Genomic DNA, 24,019 nt, shown 5'->3' on the forward strand with positions numbered 1-24,019 from the left:
TTGCATTTGGAGTTTTTCCAGGAAAGAGGTCTTAGACGTTTTTTTTAAGTGCCAGTATTAGGGCTTGAACTCAGGGCCTTACATTCTTGCTTGACTTTTTCTTCTCGTGGCTAGCACTCTACCCCTTGAGCCACACCTCCAATCCTGACTTTTTGCTGGTTAATTAGAGATAAGAGTCCCTCAGATTTGTCTGCCTGGGCTGGCTTTGAACTACAATCCTCCGATCTCAGCCTCCTGAGTAGCTAGGATTACAGCTATGAGCTACTGGCGGTTCTCGGTCTTGGACTCTTAATGGGCAGAAAGTGAATAATTTGTACTCACTTTTAACACTATTGTGAGGCAGAGAAACCCCAAACAGGTCTGTTTTCAGCAGGTTTGACATTTTGTATCAGTTCTTGGTCTGGTGATTCCTTTTTGGTTGTTAAGGAATATCCCTGTGTCACTTTAGTATACCAGACAATGAAGTGTACTCATTGCGTGTCTCAGATGTAACTATAGCATATTTTGATTAATGACTAGTGGGTCATTTAATTAAAGGATCAATAGATAATGTTACCTTTCTTTTAGCCTTTGATTCAAAATCTCCTTTCTTCAGGGCAGATTTACACTCGATTGTCTGTGCTATGTATGGGCCAATCATTGCTCCTCTCCCTCGGCTATTGGTCTCAAGGACCGTGAACAGCAAACAGGAACTTTTCAAATTGTACTGACAGTCCAGCCTAGTAAATTAATTATTGAACCGTCACTACCAAATGCTGTTGACAAGTGCACTTGTGACAAGGCTACTCTGACGTTCAACCCTTTCAAGACAGTAATTCTGGAAAGAAATTGCATGGGATAGCCATGGTAAATGCAGCCAGGTGACAGCCATATCGTGGTAATCGATACAGAGACAAAAAATCAAATATTAATGCAAGATGGATTTGTTCATGCATGGGATCTGTGTGTTTAGTAAATGCCAGTTTACTTTCACGGGCTGCTTTCCAGTCAAGGCTGAGCAGAAGCTCAGTGACACTAAACTCGAGGTGACATTTCTCATTTCAATTATTTCCTGAAGCGCCTTCCTCCTCCTTTTTCTCCCACCTCTTGTCAAGAACTCCAGGTGATATGATGCAATACTCCATCACCGATGGAGCTGAGGGTCTGGTGGAGTGGGAGAGGATCTTGTAGCACATTTTGAATACAGAATAGATCTTAATTGGGAAGCCAGCAGGAGACGGGGAAGGGAGGGTCTTGAATCAAGATCATTTCACCTAAAAGAAGCCTTCATTTTTGATTTAGCAAATTAGTTACTATTAGGTATGAAGTTTTAGGTGATAGGTATGGCCTTTCTAGGTCAAGAATCAAGTCATAATAATAATTGATAAAGTAGCTAGGACTTAAGTGTTTATGTTAGATATTATAATAGAATCTTGCTTCTGGAAACATTGGTGGCCATTTTTAAGTCAGTTATATTTGTGGAATCTGCAACTCATTTGCTTTTGTTCATTTTACATAATATGGAGATGGCTAGAAAAATTCATTTGTCTGAGGAAAGAGACAATAAGAATAATTATTTGGTGTTCGATTGGAGGACAATTCACCAAATAGTTTCTGGATCCAAAGGTTTGAATTGGTTGAGCAATTATAAAGTAACTCTTGAAAAGCAGCCTAAAAGAATGAGGCTATTAGACTCCATTAGAATAAGTAGCTGTCACCTCTTCTTCAGAATAAGGGCTCTTTTCCCATTTGTTGTCATTCTGGTTAGTTTCCCAAAGTCTACTAACATTTTGATTTTTCTCTTGCTTTTTAAATGGATAATTGCCAACTTTGGCATGGAATAAATCAAATCAAATAGCTCGTAAATTCTTTAACAATTAAAGACAGTGTATTTAGTAAAGAAAAAAAGCTGGATTTGCTCTTAGTGATTTATTTGCTTCATTTTGAGTCCACAAAAATTCGGCTGGAGACCAAAGGGACCAGGAGGTTCAGGAGAAGTGCTGTAGGAAGATATTTCTCTTAGAGCAATCAGATTTTGAGTATTGGCTAGGATAAATGAGATGAGGGAGTAGGAAGGAAGAATTATTCTTCCTTTTTATCCCTCGTTTCTCTGCCTCTGTGGCAGAGAGAATAATAGCCCATCAAAACTGTTCACATTTTAATCCCTGGATCTGTGAAGATGTACCTCAAATGGCAAATGGGCTTTTGTGGGTGATTAAGTTAAGGACTTAGAAGTGCCGAGAACATCTTGAATTACGCTGTTGGGCCCAAGGCAATCACACAGATCCTTCTAAGAGGAGGAGAGAAGGGTCTGAATTAGAGTAAGAGCTGGAGAATGGAAGTTAGGATGCTGCTGAAAGTGGTCGTGAGCCAAAGGTAAACAGACAGCCCCTGGAAGCTGGGGCAAGCAGGAAAAGATCTTCATTAGAGGCATCAGAAAGAACACAGCCCAGCCATGCTGGCATCTTGGTTATGGCCATGTCAGACCTATGCTTGGGTTGAAATGTAGCAGATTGTAGGAAGGTTCCATTGTAAGATGCAGAGCGTTTGTAACTATATTACAGCAGAAAGTTGGTGGATTCTGCCCAGTTCTCCCCTCTGCCCTCCCTCAGGCAAGCCCTGTGCCTTTACCCTGTCCCTCCCCCCTCCCAGCTTCCTCCTCTGTGTCTACCAATATGCCTTGTTCTTTTTTGTTGATGGTATTATTGTTTTTCCATTCTAAGCTGGCCAAAGAGGCCAGATTAATTAAAAATTCAGCAGCACTGATAATAATGACCCTGGTGGCCAGTTGTTTTTATTGGGCACAGAGAGAAGGAACCAATTTAAAGTGGAAATTATTATTTTATGTTTTTATTACAAGAAAAATGCCATTTGGGGGGTATTACTGGGAATTGAGCTCAGGACCTCTTGTCTGTTAGATAGGTGCTCTACTACTTGAGTAATACATCCAGCCCCTTTTTGCACTGAGTATTGTCAAAGTAGGGTGTTGCTTTATTTCCAGGCCAGCCTGGTCTACGACCCTCCTGTTTGTGCTTCCTTGTGTTGCTGGGAGAGCAGGCCCATACCACTGTGCAGACACAGTGCTTGTGTTGCTGGGAGAGCAGGCCCATACCACTGTGCAGACACACAATGCTCCTCCTGTAGACAAGGAAACAGGCACGCGCCACTCCACTCTGCCATTGGTTGACGTGGATCATCCAATCTTTTCTGCCCAGACTGGCTTCAAACCAAGATCCTGCCTTCTCCACCACCCAGGTGGAGATAACTCGGCAGTGCTGAGGAAAGGCAGTATGTCTCCTGCCATCCTGGATATATGTGAAGAGAGCAAATCATTAGCTACCCTGTCCACGTGCTTTGACCAGAGTAGGCAGGGGTCAGAGGACCTGAGGACCGTGATGACTTTCTGTGGTGGTGTGTAGGACTTTGTTAAGGAGTTGGCGAGTGTGTGCAGATGCAGAGACTGGAACACAGCTCCGTAGCGGGCAGGCGTGAGTGGGGTGGCGGAACAGGATGGGGTGTATCGGTGATATTGACCATCTGTCCAGAGAGAAGGACCAGCAGGAGGAAGGCAAGCGCAGGCAAAGGCAAACAGGTAGCTTTTTAGGTATAACATTTGGTCTTGTCAAACTGTAATGATTCTTTTAACCCCAGTGTAAAAAAAAATCATTATCTTTCCCATATGGAATTTCAAGTTCTCTTCTACCTTTAATGTAAGCTGCCCAAATTCTTGTTTCTGGAGTAATAGGATAGATGTGATGAACTGGTTTGCCTCCAAGTTCCATCCTACACTGGGCTAGGGAGGTTAAGGCTTGACAGCCATTCAGGGGCAGGGGGCTGACTGGCTGATTCAGATTTGAACTCTGTTAAGAGGGCAGTCTCCTTGTCTGCATGAGCAGGGACACTGAATTAGAGGAATAGGTTATTTTCATTCTCTTTCTGTGTCTAAATTTTAGTTCTCCTTGGTGCTTGAAGTCTAAAAGAGAAAACTCTCCTGAGCCTTCACCTTCTTTTGATGGGAGTTCTTTCACATATCACCTTCTTCTTCCTCTGCTATTAGAAAGTGGAAGGTTGAGAGGGGACAAAGTGGGTAATTCAAGTCACTAAGTACATTCCATCATGCTACCCAAGTAATTGAAACCAACAGGCTTGAATTACACGGATAGCTGCCTTTTGATTAGTACCATTGGGAGTGATGACCTTATCCAAAGTCTTGAGTTATTACATGTTTGAATGAATGAAGAATGTCCAGGATAACTCTGAAAGCAAATTGGGTCATTTGGAATGTAATTTGCATTAGAGACTAATTTTCTTACGTTTCTCTTATCACTACAAACTCTTTTTTTCCCCTTTTCACTACTAGGGATTGAACTAGGGCTTGGGCAAGCTAGGCAAATAATGTAGTAAGGAGCTACGTTCCCAGCTGTTGTTGTTTTGTTTTGTTTTGTTTTTTAATGCTGTGACTGGCACTTGAACTCAGGCCTTGGGCTTTGTGTCTAGGCTTTTTTACTCAAGGCTGGTTCTCAACCACTTGAGCCATACCTCCACTTCCAACTTTTTTTGCTGCTTAACTGGAGATAAAACTTTCTGGAACTTTTCTGCCTGGGCTGCCATTGAACTGTGATCCACAGATCTCAATCCCCTGAGCAGCTATGATTATAGGCCTAAAATATTGGCACATGGCTTAGCTGTTGTTTTATGAAACAAGGTCTTACTATGTACCTCAGATTAGTCTGGAGCTCACTATGGAGCCCAGGTTGGCTTTGAACTTTCCATTTTCTCCTGCCCCATCTCCCAAATGCTAAGAGTTATAGGTATTCACACATCTGGCCATCACTAAAATATTTTTTTTCTCTCTCTCCCTTTAGTTTTGCATTTTTATTAGAAAGATTAAATGGTATTTTATAACTTCTGGCTACTTTTCTTTCTTTAAAAATTGTATTAGCATAAATTAAATGTATAAAGGAGCTTCATTGTAATATGTACAGCATGCTTATAATGTACTTTGATCGTATTTAGCCCCATCTATATTACTCTTTAATATCCTTCTCCCCATTCCGTTTTTTTCTTTTTTTGCCAGCCCTGAGGCTTGAACTTTTCAGGCACTTTTCCTGAGCTTCTTTTCCTCAAGGCAAGCACTCTGCCACTTGAGCCACAGCACCATTTGTGGATTTTTTTTAGTAGTTTATTGGAGATAAGAATCTCACAGATTTTCCTGCCCAGGACTGGCTTTGAACCGTGATCCTCAGATCTTCGCCTTGTGAGTAGCTAGGATTATAGGTGTGAGCCACTAGTGTCTTGTCTTCTCCCCATTCTTTGTTTAGGAGTTTTTGGTGGGTTTCATTATGATATCTATATTCTGTACCTATCTTTATCTATATAGATGCTTATCTATATGCATAGATAGATATTTACTTATTACTTTCTCCAGCACTGAAATCTTGACATTGCCCTCTGTCCTGTTTGGCTCGTTGGCTTTATGTTGCATGTTTCCTTTACTCCAGTGGCTCTACCAACAGGTCTCTATATTCTCCTAGCGATTAAATGAGTAGCTTTCCTTACCTCAATTCTCATCTTTATTTGTTTGCATATGTCATCACAGGTGTTCCTTCCTTTTTCAGCTATTTTCTGCTAATATTTTCTGTTATGCTTTCTTGCTATTATTTCTTCCATTTAATGGGTGTTCTCCTCTAAATGTCCCTTGTCTCACACTTCTTTCTCCCCTCAGTTCTAAGATAGTACTAGTACCTTTTCTTGATGGTATTTTCTTTGTTTTTTTCTTTTTAGACCTGATAGTATGATGACATTTCTTTATGTACCATATTGACCTTTCTTATCTCCCAGACTAAGTGGAAAATGATTTCTTCTATTTCTATACTTCATCTTTACTTCTCCCAGTGACAAGCTAGGTAGGCATAAATGAAATGATCATAAAATGTTGTTATATTTCCTCTTTTTTATAGCTTCTTTGTGAATAAATGACTGGATGAAATAGAAAATTTGGTAGTGTCATCTTCACGGACACAGCTCCTTTGGGGCATTGGTAGATCAATCATACTGTGGACATCTAAACATGGAGTACTCTCACCCCAAATAAAGCAGTCTTTTTTATTCACTAATAAGTATTGCTTATTTTCCCTAGTGGAGTCATTGGCCATCCAGCCAGTTCTGAATTGTGAAGCTGAATTTGCTTCTAGTTAGAATTCTGCTGGAATGACATAGCTGTGTGGTAATAAAACCTCAACTGAAGTCATGACTGTGAGAATGGAGAGGGAGGGACAAGAACAGGAAAGAAGCTCTACAGTGAACTTAATGAGACATGAGAGTTCATTACGGAGAAAGGGTGAAGGAGAGGGTGGAGTTAGAGCAATCAGAGTTAACAGTCATTGAGGCCTTTATGCACTGGGCGTAATTCCAAGTTCTACCTATATTATCTTCCATTAAGGAATTGCAAATAGGTGAATGTTACAGTTTTCACTTGAGCGGCCATTACAGACTCTCATTATGTTTCATTGGGGCCTTGCTAATATTTTTGCCTGGGTTACCCTGAGTCTTTGATCTGCCTGATCTCAGACTTTTGAATAGTTGGGATGATCAGCTCATACCAATGACTCCATTCAACCATTGATTCAGATACAGTCTTGTAAACTTTGTCCCTAGGCTGGCCTTGAACTCTAAGTCTTCTGATCTCTGCCCTTTGAGAAGGTAGGGTAAAGACATGATCCACTGGTACCCAGCTTAATGTCTGTCTCAAAGATACCAGGTCCCCAAATCTCAGATATACCACACATGAACTGTGACAGACAGTAGGTGGCAGCTGTGACAACAGCAGGTGGATTCTACTTGGAATGGGACCCTGCTGCTGGGAATCTCTCTGCCCCAGGCAGCCATCATAGTCTTGAGCTTCTGTGCATTTAGATGGAGAGCTGCGATTGTCGAAGGGCCATAGAATGAGAGGACCCAATGCCTGTCCTATTCTGGAAGTCTCTCAACATTGGATTTGTCTTCTCCAAGCTCAGCCTTTATGTTCATAAAGTGCCAAACCTGCATCTGTGAGCTGTGGCTTATGAATGAACCACTACCAAACATGGTTGCTTGATTTGAAATATTGGACTGGAACTTGTTGGAAGGAGGAATGCGCTTTTCATATACTGTCACTAGGTTGTGGCCCTGTGTAGTTGAGTAGTTTGTCTGTTAGAACACCAGTTTTATAGCACTGAGCAGGCTAATTCACTTCCTTCCCCCACCCCCTCAGTTTCCTTAGCTATAAAATGAGAAAATGAACATAGATATCTTATTGAGCTGTGAGGACTAAGTGGAGGCGATTGCTATAAAACATTTACAAGAATGAATAGTTTGAAAACTTCAGCACATTGCTATTTGCATTATTATTTCTGTTCATTAGTGGAGCCAGAGCTAGTCTTTATAGAAATGAGATTTGTTCTGTTTCATTCTATCGCTACATGGTCAATGTAATAAATGGTCGACGTATTCCAACTGACATCTCCAAAGCTGATGCCTTCTGCTCAAGGGCTCCCCCTTCAGGTGTTTCTACCATCGTAGAAAAACTGTGTCATCTGCATTGTAATTTGTGTATCTACAAATAGGATATGATTGCAAAAAGGATGTCCATTCTCAGTTTCTTACTTCTGGGTCACTCATCCTCTCCAACTACAGAACCAATGGGGACAAGGGTGGCAAGTTCCAATGAAAATGGAAACTACCCATTTTGGTAGGTGGGAATTGGACTTGGTGTTGACTGTCTCTCAAATGTGCTGCTTCTCAGAGGAGAGATGCCTACATTCCTGGGGAAGGGAGCATTGGTGTGGAGCTCTCTTCTCACTGTGAATCCTGAGGAAGGGCTTGGGCATCACCAGCTCTTACAGAGACTTCACACCTTCTGCCCTGCCTCTGTGCTTGGTAGCTCTCAGGACACTCAGAGGTTTTAGAAAAGATGAGACCCAGGGAAGAATGCTTTGAGTGGAACTCTGGCTGGCTAGTCCCTTCTGTGATATGGGAAGGTACAGAATGGGACGAGAATTGAAAGGTTAGGGGATCATTGCAGAGAAAAGCCCAATGATAGCCCTGAGAAGACTGCCTGTTTAAATTCTGATGCCCCTGAATGAACTATCTCCTTCCCTTTGAATCCATGTTCCTTCTTAATGGAACGAACTTCACATTTTTCTGACGTAATTTAATTGAAAATTCAACTCTGACTTTGCACCAACTCAACAGGGAAAAGGAGTCGGCACTGCCTTCTACCATTGATGATTGATTGATTGAGAGTCCAAGATGCAGGCTCCTGGCCTGGCAGGCACGCTGGGGGCCTGGTCCTTCCACTGCGCTCATGTTACTGCCCAGCCCTCACACTGCCTTCTCTTCCCGGATGGTAGCTGTGGAAGAAGCCAGGCTCCCTGGGAAGGAAACAGAGCGGATAATTAGGAAAGTCAGATATTCTCCAGGAATGGAGTATAGCAAGTTCAATTTGGGAACTAATTTGCTTCCCACATTCCGGTTTACCTACAGCACAATGAACTATATTTCACTCTAAATTACCTCCTTATTCTAATCAGCATTAATGTCATGATACATATTCAACAGATACAAATACTTCAAATGACTGGAAAATGAATACAGATCCACATGTGTTTATGCTGATATGGCCCCTAAATAAAATATCTATTAGTGATAGCAACTGAATTTTCTCTTTATTTCCTCTACCCATAGGAGAATAGGAAATACTTGGTGAATTGCAAAGTCAGAGCCAGGAGGAGGAGCTTTGCTTTTCTGTGTGTTCACAGCAGTTCTCTGTAAACCTTGCCACTCCTGTCCCATTTCTTTCCTGGTCAGGACTCAGTTCTGCCTCTGCTGGTCATTCTCGAGTAGCTCAGCTCAGTGGACTAAGCTCATTTTCATTCCCTCTGTGTGGAACAAGATGGGAAGCTAGAGGAGAACTCAGACTTTTTTTTTTTTGTCACTTAGACAAGAGGATTCACAACAGTCTTTAGAACAAAGAAAAACCCTGTAGTAGACTCCATGTTTGTCAGAACTGGTAACAGCCTTTAGAGGCTGTATCTCTCATAAGGAAGAAAGATAAACAGAGATTAGGCAAATTCATGGGTTGACTAGAGCTTCCTAGTCCCTGTAATGTCAAGGAAAGCAAGGGCCAGAAGTTGAGTATGGCCCCAGGTTCCCCTGTGAGCCTCCTAAAGCAAGGCCTAGAAGCCAGGCTCGGATGCGAGGTGTGTGTGCCTCCCCAGAGGCAGCTGCCACGTGGGCCGGGACTATAAAGAACTTAGAACACAGCTGCAATTTTGTTTTAAGCCAGGCTCAGGGCAGAATTTTGTTCAAAGAAATGGCTTCACGGAAGTGGGGCTGTGGCTCAAGTAGTAGAGTGCTGGCCTTGAGCTGAAGAGTTGAGGGACAGTGCCCAGACCCAGAGTTCAGACCCATGACTGACAAAAAAAAAAAAAAGGCTTCACAGCTAATTACAATAACCAGAAGAAATCTGAGGTGTTAATTCAAAAGCAAAAGGTAGTGATCACGATGGAGAAGGGAGACCTCCATAATTCTTGACAGAGTCTAATTTTCAACTAGTTAAAAACACGACACATACAAATATAAACCTGAGTGTGTCTCATTCACAAGGGAGCAAATGAGCTGGTGAGTTGCACGGGTATTTGAGAAATCCTAATTTTCAGGAATTAAAAAAAAATGTCAGCTTAAGTTTCCTGGCTTGATACAGAACTAGTTCTTGTTCCACAGAGCCACGAAGCCTTACCTCCCTAGGGTCTGTTCATTGTTGTTTGGAGGCAGTGTTGCTAAGTAGCCCTGGTTGGCCTTGCGTTTTCTCTGTAGCCCAGGCTGCCCTTGAACTTGAGATTCTCCTGCTTCCTGAATACTGGGATGAAAAACACACACCACCACACTTAGCAGGAATATAGTCTATACAGACTATTAATCTCCAAGTTAATCTGTACCTCTCCAGTCACTGGACTGGATGGATAACAAGAGCAAATATAGGCCTACGCTTCTAAGGAATTCTATAGTCACGTGCTGCTTAACAAAGTTTGGGGCCACAGTGGGCCCCAGCTTTGAATTATAATTACAAGAGACCCTCCTCAACTCTTCCAATTTTCCTGTTTTTGTTTTGTTTTGTTTTCCATGAAAGTCTCTGAATCTGCTCTCCCCGTCTCACGTATGCTGGAGATCTCTGCTCAGCCTGCGGCCTTCTGACTTGTCCCTTCTTCCTTCTTCCAGCCAGATGTTCTGTCTGTTCCAATTGTTCATTGCACAGATGCTCACACTTTTCTAGTCCCCTCCTGTGCTGGCTCTCCCTTTTAAGCCTTGAAGTCAACAGTAGTCACCTAGCAACTAGGATATGGTGGATGTGAATCAAGAGGTCTAACGCAGAGCGTGGAAGCTAAATGTGTCTCAAGGAAGAAAAGAGTAGAGTTGAAGGTGAAAATAGTCAAAGATATCTCATTTTCTTCCTGAAACCTACTCTACGAAGAGTTTCAATTCTGATACACACAGACTTGTAACGAACATGGCCTTGATTCAGGTGCATCTCTATCAACTGGATACCTTCTAGAATGAGCCTTGTGCATGAAACCGCTTTGAAAATTCTGGCTTTAGCGAGCAGCTCAGTGGATGGCCTGTTTCCCTTCTGCCACATTGTTAGTTTGTTTTTATGCATCCAAAACTTAACATGAAGCATGGGGCTTGATTGGGTAAGTGCAAGCTTCAGTTTTTAAAGAAAAGTGTTCTTGAAACTGACATTTCATTGCATTTTTCCTAGGATCCAGATCACAGAAAGTATTTTGCTTATGTAAAGAAATGACATTTCTGCCTTCATTTGGAGTTAGAAAGTGCAGACTTTGTTTACTTAAAATTGAGCAGGTAATGATGTATGCTGGTAACCTCAGAACAAAGGAGAGGTAGAAACAGGAGAATTGCAAGTTCAAGGCCAGTCTGGGCTTCTTAGTGAGAGGCATTACCTCAAAACAAAGCAAATAAAACAGACAAAATAAAGTAAGAAAAATATGATCAGAAGTTGAAAGCGCGTAGGGCTCAAATTTCAAGGCCTGTATTATCATGGCATGGTGGAGGGAGTCAGGGGCAGCTCCATTATCTTGGGTGTGGTATGCAGGCCCTGGGAAAGAAAATGATCTTTGCTTTAGATCCCACAGGGAGCTAATGTCTAGTGACAAAAATGCTGTGCGTGTGCGTGTGGTATATGCATGGATACATATTTGAAGAGTCTATATTCATAGAGTTATTTCTTGAGCTATCCGTGGGAAAGTGTCTACTCTTATTTGAAACAGGCTAAAAAGAAAAGAAAAATAAATAAAATAGGAGCTCTTTTTCCTTGACTAGATTCAAAGTTGTTCTTTGAAGTCTGTCACTCAAGGTAGGAAGCCACAGCCCCCCCTTTCCCCCTCCTGGACTCTATTTAGGGCCTTGGCATGAACCACCCCAGCAATAGGAACTCTGGTAGGGTGGGTTTTTTTTTGTTGTTTTTTGGTTGAGGGGGCTGGCTCCAAATGTAACAAAAGACTGTCTTACTGCTCTGGAAATCCTAAGAGTTTTCAGTGCGGGGTGCCAGCAACTCCATGACAGCGCGTAAACACCTATTTTTATTATGGTGTATCTTTTCAATTTTGTTTTGAATAAATGTTGTTGTCACAGAACGCCATTTGTCTTCTTGACTAATTTGCAGCTTCCAGCAAAGAGACATTTACTCTTGAGGTCTGGACTGCCATATGTAGGAATATTAGAAGTGATTATGCATGCAGTTTGCATTTCTAATATTAAAAAGGATGAGAAACAAGATGGCTTTATGGATCCTTTGGTGTCTGTCTAAGTGCTGTTAGGATGTATAAAGAAGAATAGATTTATATAGGATGCTACTTCACCATTTTAGGAATATTAGGCTAGAGTAATAAATAACAGCAAAGTGACACTTTAGAGTATATAATGTGCCTTTCTAAACATGACAATAAACTGAACATTTGTTGAATCCATCTTCAGGTCAGATTTCACGTACAGTATTTTACATACATCCTAACTCTGGTAGGAAGGCATATTACTGTCTTCATTTTGCAAATGCAGAAACTGAAGGTAAATAACTTGTTTAGGATCACAAGTTAGCATTAGAACTTGAACCTGATGGATCTGGACTCCAAAACCTTAACTTTACCTATAAACCCTACAGTGTAACCTGAACACAGAGGAGAAAATCTTGGACTAATTATAGCCAGGGGGTTCTAGTTTTTGTGATTCAGACTTTCAAGTTGAGTAGTTCACTTTTCAGAACCCCTGATAGCTCCATCCCTCTTCCTGGGCAGAGCACCAGTTGAAGTAGCTACTCTTTAATAGTTGAGGTTTGCTATTTGCAATCTGATGAGCTGCTTGGCTGCTGTCCTGGTTTTCAGGAGGCGATGGTTTATAAATCCGTGAGCTCAAGAGTGCGAGACACACGTTCCCTATCTCCTCTAATGCTGTAATTCCAAGTCCTAATACTTAATGCCAACATATTTGTTTTCTCTGCTCCTCTCTGAATATAGATGAAGATCATTTCACAGAGCCATAGAGGTCACATAAATGCAGATTTCAAAATAAATAGAGTCCTGAGCAAACATCTTCAAAATCTGAAGGCTTGATATTGATTTTGGGTGTTTTTCCCCTGCTGGTCGAATTCTAAGATATCCAGGTGTCTTTCTTTCCTTCCTAGCTGTGTAGAGCATTGAGTTTATTTATAGAAACCTGAGTAGTAGTTGTTCTCTGGTCTTTATCTTGGCCAAGTGGCTTCACCACTCTTAACCTCATTTCCTTTGTTCTTAGAGGTTTAACAGTCACATCATCAGAGGGTGACAGGAGAACACAGTGTAAGCACTTCCTAAGGTCCAGCGATGCGAATCAGGTTCAACCCTTTCAGAACCATCCTGCCTTGCCCTTTCTCCTCCTAGGTTGTGAGGGACACAGTGCATAGAAAAGTCTTGTGCAGCCTGCAGAACAGAAAAGTGTCATGAGCTTGCTGCTGCTTGTTTATTTTCCAAACTTCTCCAGCAAGCCTTCTTTCAGTAGAGGAGGGTCTAGGGGATGACCCCATCCATGCATGCCAGGGAATGTTGGAGAAACAGCCACCAAGAGCTCCTGTCAATTGTCATATCTTGGGAGTTATGACATCAACACGGAGGAAATGAGGTTAGGAAGAGACGCGAGTTCAATCTTTAGCACCGTCTTTTTCACCATATCTGACTTGGGGAGTTTCATTTCTGTTTCCCAGCTCCCATGTCTAAGGGAAAGGCAAGAGGTGGGCACAGGGTTCAGAGCTCTCGGCTGGCTGATCTTGGATGCAGGGCTTAGGTCTGGATGCTAGACCTCTGCTTTCATTTTAGTAGCATGCATGGTCTCCTAAGAATGAGGCAATGGTACCTAAAACATCTGGAATCCCAGTTTCTGTTTGAGATATGGTAGAGTCTGTTATCTCAGCCTTATATTACGGCACATAAAAACCCCAGCAGGTTCTTTGTGGCCGTTTGAAACACCCATTCTTGGTCCTCACCGTCGCTGTTTTCATCCAGCACGTTCACTCAGCAGCAGCGCAGCAGCTGCCTAGCCTCTGTAGGGGATTTGTCTGTTCCTTCTAGAGTTCTTTTTTTCTGTTGCCGAAATGTCTTTGTTTCTGCTTTCTTGGCTGTTTCAAGAATGCCTTGATTGTGCTAGATAAGCAGTATTTCGAAGAGTGAAGCACTCATAATCACTTTGCAGAATTTTCTACCATATGCAAGATTGATCTTCATCATTATGACTGTGAACTTTAAGTTCCGTTTGCTTTTAAATGTGGAATGAACTCCTATATCCTAACATTGATTTGGCATTTTAAAATGATTGTTTTCGATGTGACTTTTAAGTAGGATCTAAGCTTCTTTCATTCTCTGAAATTACCAAGGGAATCAGAAATAACATAAAGAAAAGGAGGGGAAAAATTCCTGACCTATGGTGTTCAGTGTTATCTTTAAATAGTCCAGGAAAATGTAAGTTTGGGGGCAAGCCCTCAGGTAGGAGGGAAACCTAATAGGCAACTAAAATGATATGAGAAACATACATGTAATTATATGTGTAATTGTATGTAATAATACAAGATGTAACATGTTAAAATAGGGCATAGATATGATGCCTGTTCTAACTTTAATTCTCAATTAAAGTTCTGAAATTTGAGCGATATACTTCTTTCAGAAGTCCCCTAACTGTTCTGAGCATTAGGCAAAAGATAGTTCGGGATTTGCCAAAATCCTTTATAAGATACAGGTTTTTGTCTTCTTTACTTGTGACTTCGGTCACACAGTGCAACATTCCTAAAGAGTCTGGTCAGGTTGATAGGGAAAGTCTTAGCTCAGATGCCAGCTAAGACCTAGCCCGAGCATTCCAACGCTTGTGAGGCCTACGAAGACAGTGCACTGAGGAGGATTTTCCTCATTCGCTCCGACCTTCAGTTTCCTCCTTTGTAAAAATGGGCAAATAATGGGACTTACAGAAAAACTCATCAAGAGAAAATAAAATGACTCTTCTAAAACCCACACCACAGTGTCTGCGACAACATAAATAGAATTTTTGACCCAGAAAAATAATTATTAGAACCCAAATACTTCTCTAATCTTGATTGTTTTGATTCCTGTTTCGTTAAGCAGCAAATTGATATCTGTTCTTGGCGGGTTTTCTTCCCAGTGGTACATTATTATTTATGAGCAGATATATATTATGTTTGTTCTTATATACAAGCTACGTTTTATCATCTAATACCACTGTACCAATATGTAATGCCTTTCTATGTAGAAGACTGAGTTATCAGCTAACCTGACCCAGACGAGTTACCCAGTTGGAGTGACCTGGCCAGCAGAGAGGAGCTGCGTGGTTTGCTGGGTGTTAGCAAGGCACCTGCTGTGACCAGGAGTCCTCAGGAACTTGTCTGACAGCAGGCAGACAGCAGAGCTGCCTGGCGGAGTCCTCCACCTGCCATGGGGTGGCTTGGCTTAGGGTTATTTGGAGTAATCCCCACCTTCTGAATTGTTAGGGAAGGGTGAGTGCTTGCAAGATCAATATGCGCCAGGCATGTGAGCCGCCAGCTTCTTCCTTTAAGAAATGAGAAGCAAGCATGTTGTGGCCTTTGAGACTTACTCATGACACTTAAGAGTGTAAGATACGGTCCTGAGAGAAAGCACCAAAGCCCAGGAAATTCAGTCAAGTGCAGATCAGTACTTTCAACTTGAGCCTTTTAAGTTACTACTTGGTGTCTTACTGGCTTTAGAAGGAAAATTGAAATGAAAGCATCTATAAAGGTGAGGGGAAATTCCCTCCCGTTTGCACTCCCAAGACGGCCATTGCTTAAGTGAGTCTGGTTTTTGTAAAATAAAATGATACTTTACGATGTTTCTTTCTCCCTTCCTTTATCCTAAACTTTCCTTATGCTTCATCTTCGTTGTATTTATTCTAGGTATCATGTAGCTAAGCTGTTTTGCCTTTAATAAAAAAGGATGTAATAAAATGGCTCTTCAACACTATGATGATCTTCTGGTACAGCCTCTATTATTTTATACTTGTTATTTTGTACCTGTTATTTATTGTTGCATTATTTCCTTTATTTGTGCTCAGATGATTAATTAGTACTTTTTAATCTCTGTTAATCTAGGTTTTATAAATCTTCTTCCTCCCTTTCTCCCTCCCTCCCTCCCTTCTCCCTTCCTTTCCTCTCCCACACCTCTGTTCCCTTTCTTCCCCTCCCCTCTGATTCCTTTCTCCTCCTTTCCCGTTTTAAACCCATTGCTAGGAATTGAACCTAGTGCCTCTTACATAGTAACCAGTTGCTCTATCACTAGCTCCATAGCCCTCCACTTGCACATTTAAATGACGAAAACTACAAGTCTGTGTTGTTAGACCTATAATGATTCCAAGAAACTGGAATTCATCAAGTAGTAGTAAAATACAGTATCTGTTTGCAAAATATCAAAATGCACACAAATATACAAATGATAAAACAAGACTTTAAACATGGCAACGTTAAAGAAAAATAATTGCCAATATCAAATACTAGTTTGAAAAAAAAATAAAACATGGCTCTTATAATCAGATACCTTGGCACTCCATACTTAAGACATGTATGGGTTGGGAGGAGAAAGCCAAGAATGTTAAACTGAAGGAATGTTTTAAGTGCCTCTCCAAGAGATAATATGCATTAAAATTATGCTTAAGACCCTTAAATACAGTTATGAATATACATGAATCTAAGTTGTCTCGGTCCACAAAATCTGATATATTCTACCTCTGTGTTCTGTCTGGGCTATGAAAACTTATTTTTCCAACGTGGCCTTCAGACATTGATTAAATACAGCTCATGCAGTATCTGCATAATGGATAGAAGTGGCCTACCTATGAACTTGTCCAAGTAGAGTAATCATAAAAGGAGGATGGAGGAAATTCTCTTGCCTCTTTCATCCCAAACCCCCCTTAAACCACTGTTGTTCTTCCCCTCTTCTTGACAGCTGGATTCCTTGTAATGGACAGTGTTCTGTTGTCTCTGCTTCCTCTCCGAGCAAGGACACCTCCTCCCTCCACTGCTATCTCAGTTTTTGCATCCTAATAGTTACTATTAAATCACTAAACCAGGTTTAAGTTTGCTTCCACTTTCTGATGAAGAGAGTCTACATTTCATCATGTGGGTAAAATCCATGTGGCTAACATTTCTCTTACATTGGACTCCATGTTGTCGAATTTAGAGAAATCGAATGACTGTCCTCATTTCCCTCTGCTTTTCCCTTCCTATTCTTTTTTTTTGGCGGGGGGGATCCTATCGTGGGTCTGAACTCTGGGCCTGGGCTCTATCCCTCAGCTCTTCAGCTCAAGGCTAGCGCTCTACCACTTGAGCCACAGCGCCACTTCCGGCTTTTTTTCTGCTTATGTGGTGCTGAGGAATGGAACCCAGGGCCTCATGCATGCAAGACAAGTGCTCTACCACTGAGCCACCTTCCCAGCCCCTCCCTTCCTATTCTTTTTGTAGGTTTTTCCAACTTTTTTTTTTCTTCTGCCAGTTGTGGGGCCTGAACTCTGGGCCTGGATGCTGTCCCTCAGCTCTTCAGCTAAAGTATAGCGCTCTACCACTTGAGCCACAGCGCCACTTCCAGCTTTTTCTGTTTAGGTGGTGCTGAGGAATCAAACCCAGGGCCTCATGCATGCAAGGCAAGCGCTCTACCACTGAGCCACCTTCCCAGCCCTGGTTTTTCCCAACATTGAAGCCACAGTTTCCCCATGGGCTTTGTTCTTGGTTGTCTTCTCAAACAACCCATTGTCCTTGAATTAAATCTTCCCTTCTCTCAGGGCAATCACCATTGATTTCTCCACCATCACTCTTAATTCTTTCCTCTGTTGATACCGTCATAAGAAAAAAAGCCCACAAGCTATTTCTATCTGGAAATCCTCAAGGTACCCGAAAGTCAGTATGTCCTAAAATGATCTCACCACCCATTTCCCCTCACCTACAATTGGCCCTCCCCTTGGCAGCTGTACTCTAGGAGGGAATTGAATCTCTCACCCTCGTTGAAAAGGTCCCTGAGTTCCCTACATGTTACGCATTGTGAGCATCTCACACACCTACCTCACCACTGTCAAAACCTCCAATGTACCCCACATGTCAGTCAACTTCATGGCTAAAATGACAACCAGTTGGCTCATTCTTTAGGCCTCCATATTATCCCCACTCCATCCAACAGGTTTTGCTTTTTTTTTTTTTTACGATAAAGTGCTGATAGGATCACATGCTTTCGGTTTAAAATACTACAGTGAATGTTCCTGGTCCTCTTCAACATGATCATTTGTGACTGATCTTCTACTTATCTTCCTATCCCCATCATCTCCCTAAACTACCAGGTCTTTAATCACTCTGAATATCATTTTTTTGTAAACTCCTATGAGCCTTGATCTTCTGGACCTTGGTATATTATGTGCCCTCCTTTTTTGACCATTCCTAATCTCTTTGGGATGGCTTTTCTAGGAAGTATGTCTTTACAACACACCAAATTGTATGACATCTGTTGTCTGTGTGTGCTCAACATTCAGCTGCATATTTTGTGAATAATAAGTTTAACAAGAACATCCAATACCAATCCATCCATATTACAGGTTTCTTTCATGTAAGGCCCATTCCAAGGGATGGAGGAAAACATGTACTATGTTTTTAATGTATAAAGCCTAAGATTTCATTTTCCTTTTCACTATATAGCATAGCTCCTAGTACCCAGTAGTCATTCAGTTATTTATGATTTGAAGACAGAATAAATCAGCGATGGGGCAGCACAGTCCATCAGTCATTGGGATCCACCTGCAGGTAAAGAAATCACCCAATAGATATAATGACTGGGACCTTCTGATGCTGCTGGATGCTGGTTGAAATCTTCTCATGCCTTGTTGGCTGAGTGTCCCTGCTTCCTTTCACAGCATTGTAGGCAACAGTGCAACTCGGACTGCTACTGCCATTTCCTCTTCTATCCAGATACGTTCTTACTGGTGAACCAGTGCAGCCACCTTTTACTGAATTACTGTTTGAAGAGGCTCTCTGAAAAGGTTTTGACAAGGCATGCAACCATTGGGAAGGGGATCTTTTAGAAAACAGGTAGAGCTAGGACCTGGAGGTGTTTTTGTGTATTTCCCTTCAGGGGGATGATTCATTCATTCACTCACTTGAAACACTGCTATTTCCAAGATCCTGGTTGATCTTTGTCTGTACCATATGTTTACAACTGAGTCATCAGAAGGCTTTTGTGCCTCTTACTGTCACCAAATTGGAGAAATCTTTGTTGTAGAAGTGTATTTGTGTTGAACATTTGAAATTCAGTGTTCTGCCTCAGGATTGGAACAGGACACTCTTATCCTTATCCCTTTTTCCCACCTGGCCCATCCTCTTCCGTCTTAACTCCAACTACTCCAAGATTTTTCCAAATATAAAAGGGAAGTAATTTGCATATCAGATAATCACTTCCGTTTCTACCAAAATACTAGAGACTGTTATGCATTCTCTAAAGAAAGAAAAAGAAAGAGATGAAAGGAATTGATTCCTTTATTACCAGTGCTCACTCATGCTCTTTTTTGAAGTTAAGGTAGTTAGTTTGGAACAAAGAACTGACCACTCAGAGAACATGAGCTTCTGCATTTGGTGGTCCTGTTATTAGTGCATGTTTCCAAAATAGCTCCTGTGCACTGGCTACTATACCAGGCACCAGGTGAAAAGGCACACAGCTCCTGTGGGTTCACCAGCATGCAAAAGTCAGGCAGGCTTCTTGGAATACAAAGTTCAGCCTTTTACAGTAGACTGCAGGGAGATCTGAAATTCGCAAGCCTCATGTAGCAGAGTACGACTCAGACCTCTTTGTTTGGGGAGATGGGGAGTCTGATGATTAGCTTTAGTTGACAGAGACTTTGCCGCAAGCTCATTTTGGACTTCTTTACCTCTAGAGAAGGAACTCACTGTGTGCTCAGCAGGCTGGAAGCCATCTCAGCAGATGGTCTCGGACTGTGAGTGCCAGCCACAGAGCGCTTGCCTGGTGTGTTTGCACGTGGTGCTGCTCTTGTGCAAGCAGCAGGCCATCAGGAGAGAGTGTTTTCCAGTGATCAGCAGCAGAAAATGGGGAAGGAGGAGCCGACCATGGGAAGTAGTCCAGAAGTCATTTGCTTTCCGGTGTGGTTTTCTGCAAGCAGGCTCAGCGCTTGGCACGCTCAGGAGAGACAACTGAGGGGTGGGGAGAATCTTCCAAACCCATAGCCTTTGGAGAGCCCAGGATCTAGAGGAACATGGTAGGCGTATTCATTGGCAGCTGATCTTGTTGGCTGTTCCCACTTATGTGGGTACATCATTCCCCTTCCAGCTCGAGACCAATGAAACATTTTAGTAACTGGTCAGTCTCTGTTGAAGCCTATCTTCTCAGCCCTGCAAGGCTACTTCCATTTTCCTCTTGCTCACCTGACTACTGCTCTACTGAACCAACACACCATGGTTTCCTTTTTTTTTTTTTTTTCTGGTCGTGGGGCCTGAACTCTGGGCCTGAGTGCTGTCCCTCAGCTCTTCAGCTCAAGGCTAACGCTCTACCACTTGAACCACAGTGCCACTGCCAACTTGTTCTACATATGTGGTGCTGAGGGCTTCATGCACGCAAGTCAAGCACTCTACCACTGAGCCACCTTTCCAGCCCCTACGATGTCCTTTAAAAACACATTTATTTATTATATTAGTACATGGCCACTTCTGTTCTACATTGTAGTCTTCATTGTTGATTATTTGAGTTATCTACTACTCTGAGCTTCAGGGTTTGCATCTGTGTATTTGGGAGAAAAATATTTCTTTGGCTACTGAGAAAATTTATTCCAGTTCTCTGCATCTTGTATATACATTTTTCTAATTTGGGGAGGGGAAGGAAAAAAAACAAAATGCTTAAATAGGATACAGGTTGACCTGTTGTAACAATGAGATGCACAAGACACTATATTGAAAATGGGGGAGTAGATGGGGAGGTGGGGAAGGAAGGGATGACAGGGGAAAAACAAAGAGGCAACAATGCGCGATAGGAAATGTACTCATTACCTTATGTAACTGTAACCCCTCTATATAGTATTTTTACAATAAAAAAGTATTTTAAAAAGTGGAAATTAAGTGTGATACAAGCATTTGCCGACTATAATTGCTTTCCAAATATTCATGATGTGGCTCTTTCTGTTATTAATCAACCAATAGATGCGATACTTAGAAATCTTTGACCAAAATGGAAAGGCTTGGAAAAAATTATATCAAGCCCAAAGAAACAGGTCCCATGGTTTCCCTTATTTGCAATATCTAGTATATGTATATGTATGAGTTAAGCAGAAAAGTAAGTTAAGGTGATGTTAGGAAAATGAACCCTTAGATATGTATTTAAATGTTTTTTTTCTTTCATGCATTTGTTTCTAACGCACTTATAAGATTATTTCTTTGTTGCTTTGTACGTCCCCCCCCCACAGTATAACCCCTGCTTTTACTGTATTTGATGTCAGTATAATTTGTGGAGGGGAAGGGGAAAAACAAGTCATTTAAATAACGATACAGATGGATCCATTGTAACAATGAGAAGTACAAGTTGTCATGTCGAAAATGAACTTTACAACTTTGGTGGGGGCGGGGAGGATTGGGTGGGGGAGTGGGGGGGGCTGGGAAGGGATGTGAAGGGTAAACAAAGGAGGAGGCTGCAATGCTTGATAAGAAATGTACTCATTATCTTGCCCATGTAATTGTAACCCCTCTGTACAGTATGTTCACAATAAAAAAAAAATCTGTGACCAAAGCAAAAGACTGGGTAAGTGGAAAGCACACACCACTCTAGTGCATGGGTTTAAATTATTTTGTGTGTGATTTGTTTTATGTCCTGTGGTTCTGTGGCCCGGGTGGACCTGCTGCCATCCACCAGGATAGAAGGAGACCTCATTCAGTCAGCTGGGATTTGTTTATCTAAGACAATGAAGGTCCCTACAGCAACCTAGGAAAATGCCCCAACTGAAGACGGGTATGCTTGGCCAGTTGAGGGGTCTTGTAGTCACCTAAATCTCAGGCTAAGACTCAGGCACACCAAGGGGACTGGTGAGTTAACTGACAAACAGGAAGGGAAGCTGGGTGCTAGTATTTCAAGTCTGCTCAGGAAGCTGAGGCGGGGAGGATTGTGATTGGAGTCCAGTTAGGGAAGGGAATTTGCTAGGCACTGTGTCTCAGCAGTTGCTGACTATGGTGGCTCATGGCTGTCATCTCAGCGGTGCAGGGAGGTGAGATGCAGGGATCACGCTTCCAAGGTTCAGCTTAGATGGGTAAGCACAAGTTTCCAAGACCTCAACAGCAAAAGGCGGGTATGTTGACAGGCACCTGCCATTCCAGCTAAGGTGACAGGTGCAAGAAAAAGTAGGTCATTCCAGGTGATTTCTAAGAGGCCTCACCTGGTGTAACTGTCAGCTAACTGAGCAGAACAGGCTAGCTGTGTGAGGCCTCACCTGGTGTAACTGTCAGCTAACTGAGCAGAACAGGCTAGCTGTGTGAGTAGACCCTTGAATAAGATTGAGAAAAAAACCAGGCCCTGCACCTCCTTCATCATCATTATCGTTCCTGGATTTAAGCATTGATTTTCCATGAGCTCCACAGCTACCTCACCTCCTCGCTGATCCCTCCTTCCCATCCCCTTCTGCTCCTTCAGATGAGTATTGATTGAATATCTAACACAGGGTCAATTAAGGTGTTTTTTTTTTAAATCTTGATGCTGTGAATAAGAAATAAGAGAAGGTGTATTTGAAATTCATTGAAGCATAAAACTCAATTAAGTAGCTAAGTGCCTATTTTTTTATTTGAACTTATGTAAAGACTGCTATTTAGGCATTAATTCTTAAACAAAGGGCTGCTGTCAGAGTTTTGAAATAAATAGCATGTGTTCAGAGGTAAAAGGAAGCCCCAAATTAGCCAAATTTGAATAATCTAGGATGCTCAGGGAACATATAAATATACATTTGCCTGCCTGCACTAGGAAGCTAAATGAATGTATGCCTCTAAGCTCTGAATCAGTGTTGACATTCTCCATCCATTCACGCTCCCTCCCTGTAATTTACTATGTCCCACACAGTGCCCAGAACTCCATCTGTTTATTTACTCATTAATGTTGATTCTGAAATCATTCCTTCAAAATGTAAATATACCAGGAAACATTCTCTGTAATAATTTAGGAAAGAAAAATTGCTCCACAAGGAAAATCTATCCTGTGAATATCTTTCCTTTCTGTCTTTTCTCCTTAACCTTCTGTATGTTTGGGCACATTTTTAATGTATTTATTTGTAGTTGGCATAATTATACATATTCATGATACAGTGGGATGTTTCCATACATGTACATCATGCTTCAGGATCACGTCCTGTGGTTTCAGAGTAGCTAGGATTGCATGTGACCACTGACCCTGGGCTCCTTCTTGTTATTCAACAAGTTATTGTTAAATGTTAGTTGTCCTGGGCTGGGAAGGTGAGCGCTTGCCTTGCATGCACGAGGCCCTGGGTTCGATTCCTCAGCACCACATAAGCAAAAAAGAAAAAAGCTGGAAGTGGCGCTGTGGCTCAAGTGGTAGAATGCTAACCTTGAGCTGAAGAGCTGAGGGACAGCGTCTAGGCCCAGAGTTCAGGCCCCACGACTGGACCCAAAATAAATAAATGAATAAATAAATGTTAGTTGTATGAAACATGAAAACTCATTCCTTCTATAATATTTGTATATTTTTCCCAGTGTCTTGTTTTTCTGTGTGTTGGGGGGGGGGTTGTGAGGCTTGAACTCAGGGCTTGAGCCTTTTTGCTCAAGGCTAGTGCTCTACCACTTTGAACCACAGCTCTAAGCCTGGACTTATGGTGGTTTATTGGAGATATGAGTCTCACAGACTTTCCTGCTTGGGCTTCCTTGAACAGTGATCCTCAGATCTCAGCCTCCTGAATAGGCAGGATTATATGTGGGCCACCAGTGCCCAGCTCCAATGACCTGCTTTTATGTTCTCTCTTTTCTCCTAGTCTTTCTTTCTAGGCCCTGAAAATGTCTATTCTGTTCTCTACTACTATGAAATAAATTTTTATCTCCCTCATATGGGTGAAAACATCTGGTGTTTGTCTTTCTATGCCTGGATCACTGCACTCCATGTATTGTTCTCTGTCTGTCTGGTCTTTTCTAAGTGGGAAGGTGTATCTGAGTAGTTGTTGTACGAGCCCATTCCGTGGATGAGAAACTCAGCCATGATGCTCAAAGATTTGCGAACTGTTCTCAATCTTCAGAGTCTGTTATTTTAAAATCAGAACATCAATTCACAGAAAAAGGAGAGATTCTGTAGTGTTGAGGTTTACATTGCTTCAAGTACTTTGCAGATTTCATAGGCAAAAGTAATAAAGCACTCACTTCTTAGAACTCATTATTTCAAAGTTATGTTGGTTTCCAGCTAGTTGTATTTGACATCCATTTACT

This window comes from Dipodomys ordii, unplaced genomic scaffold (genome assembly GCF_000151885.1).
Source record: "Dipodomys ordii isolate 6190 unplaced genomic scaffold, Dord_2.0 Scaffold12, whole genome shotgun sequence".
Lineage (NCBI taxonomy): Eukaryota > Metazoa > Chordata > Mammalia > Rodentia > Heteromyidae > Dipodomys > Dipodomys ordii.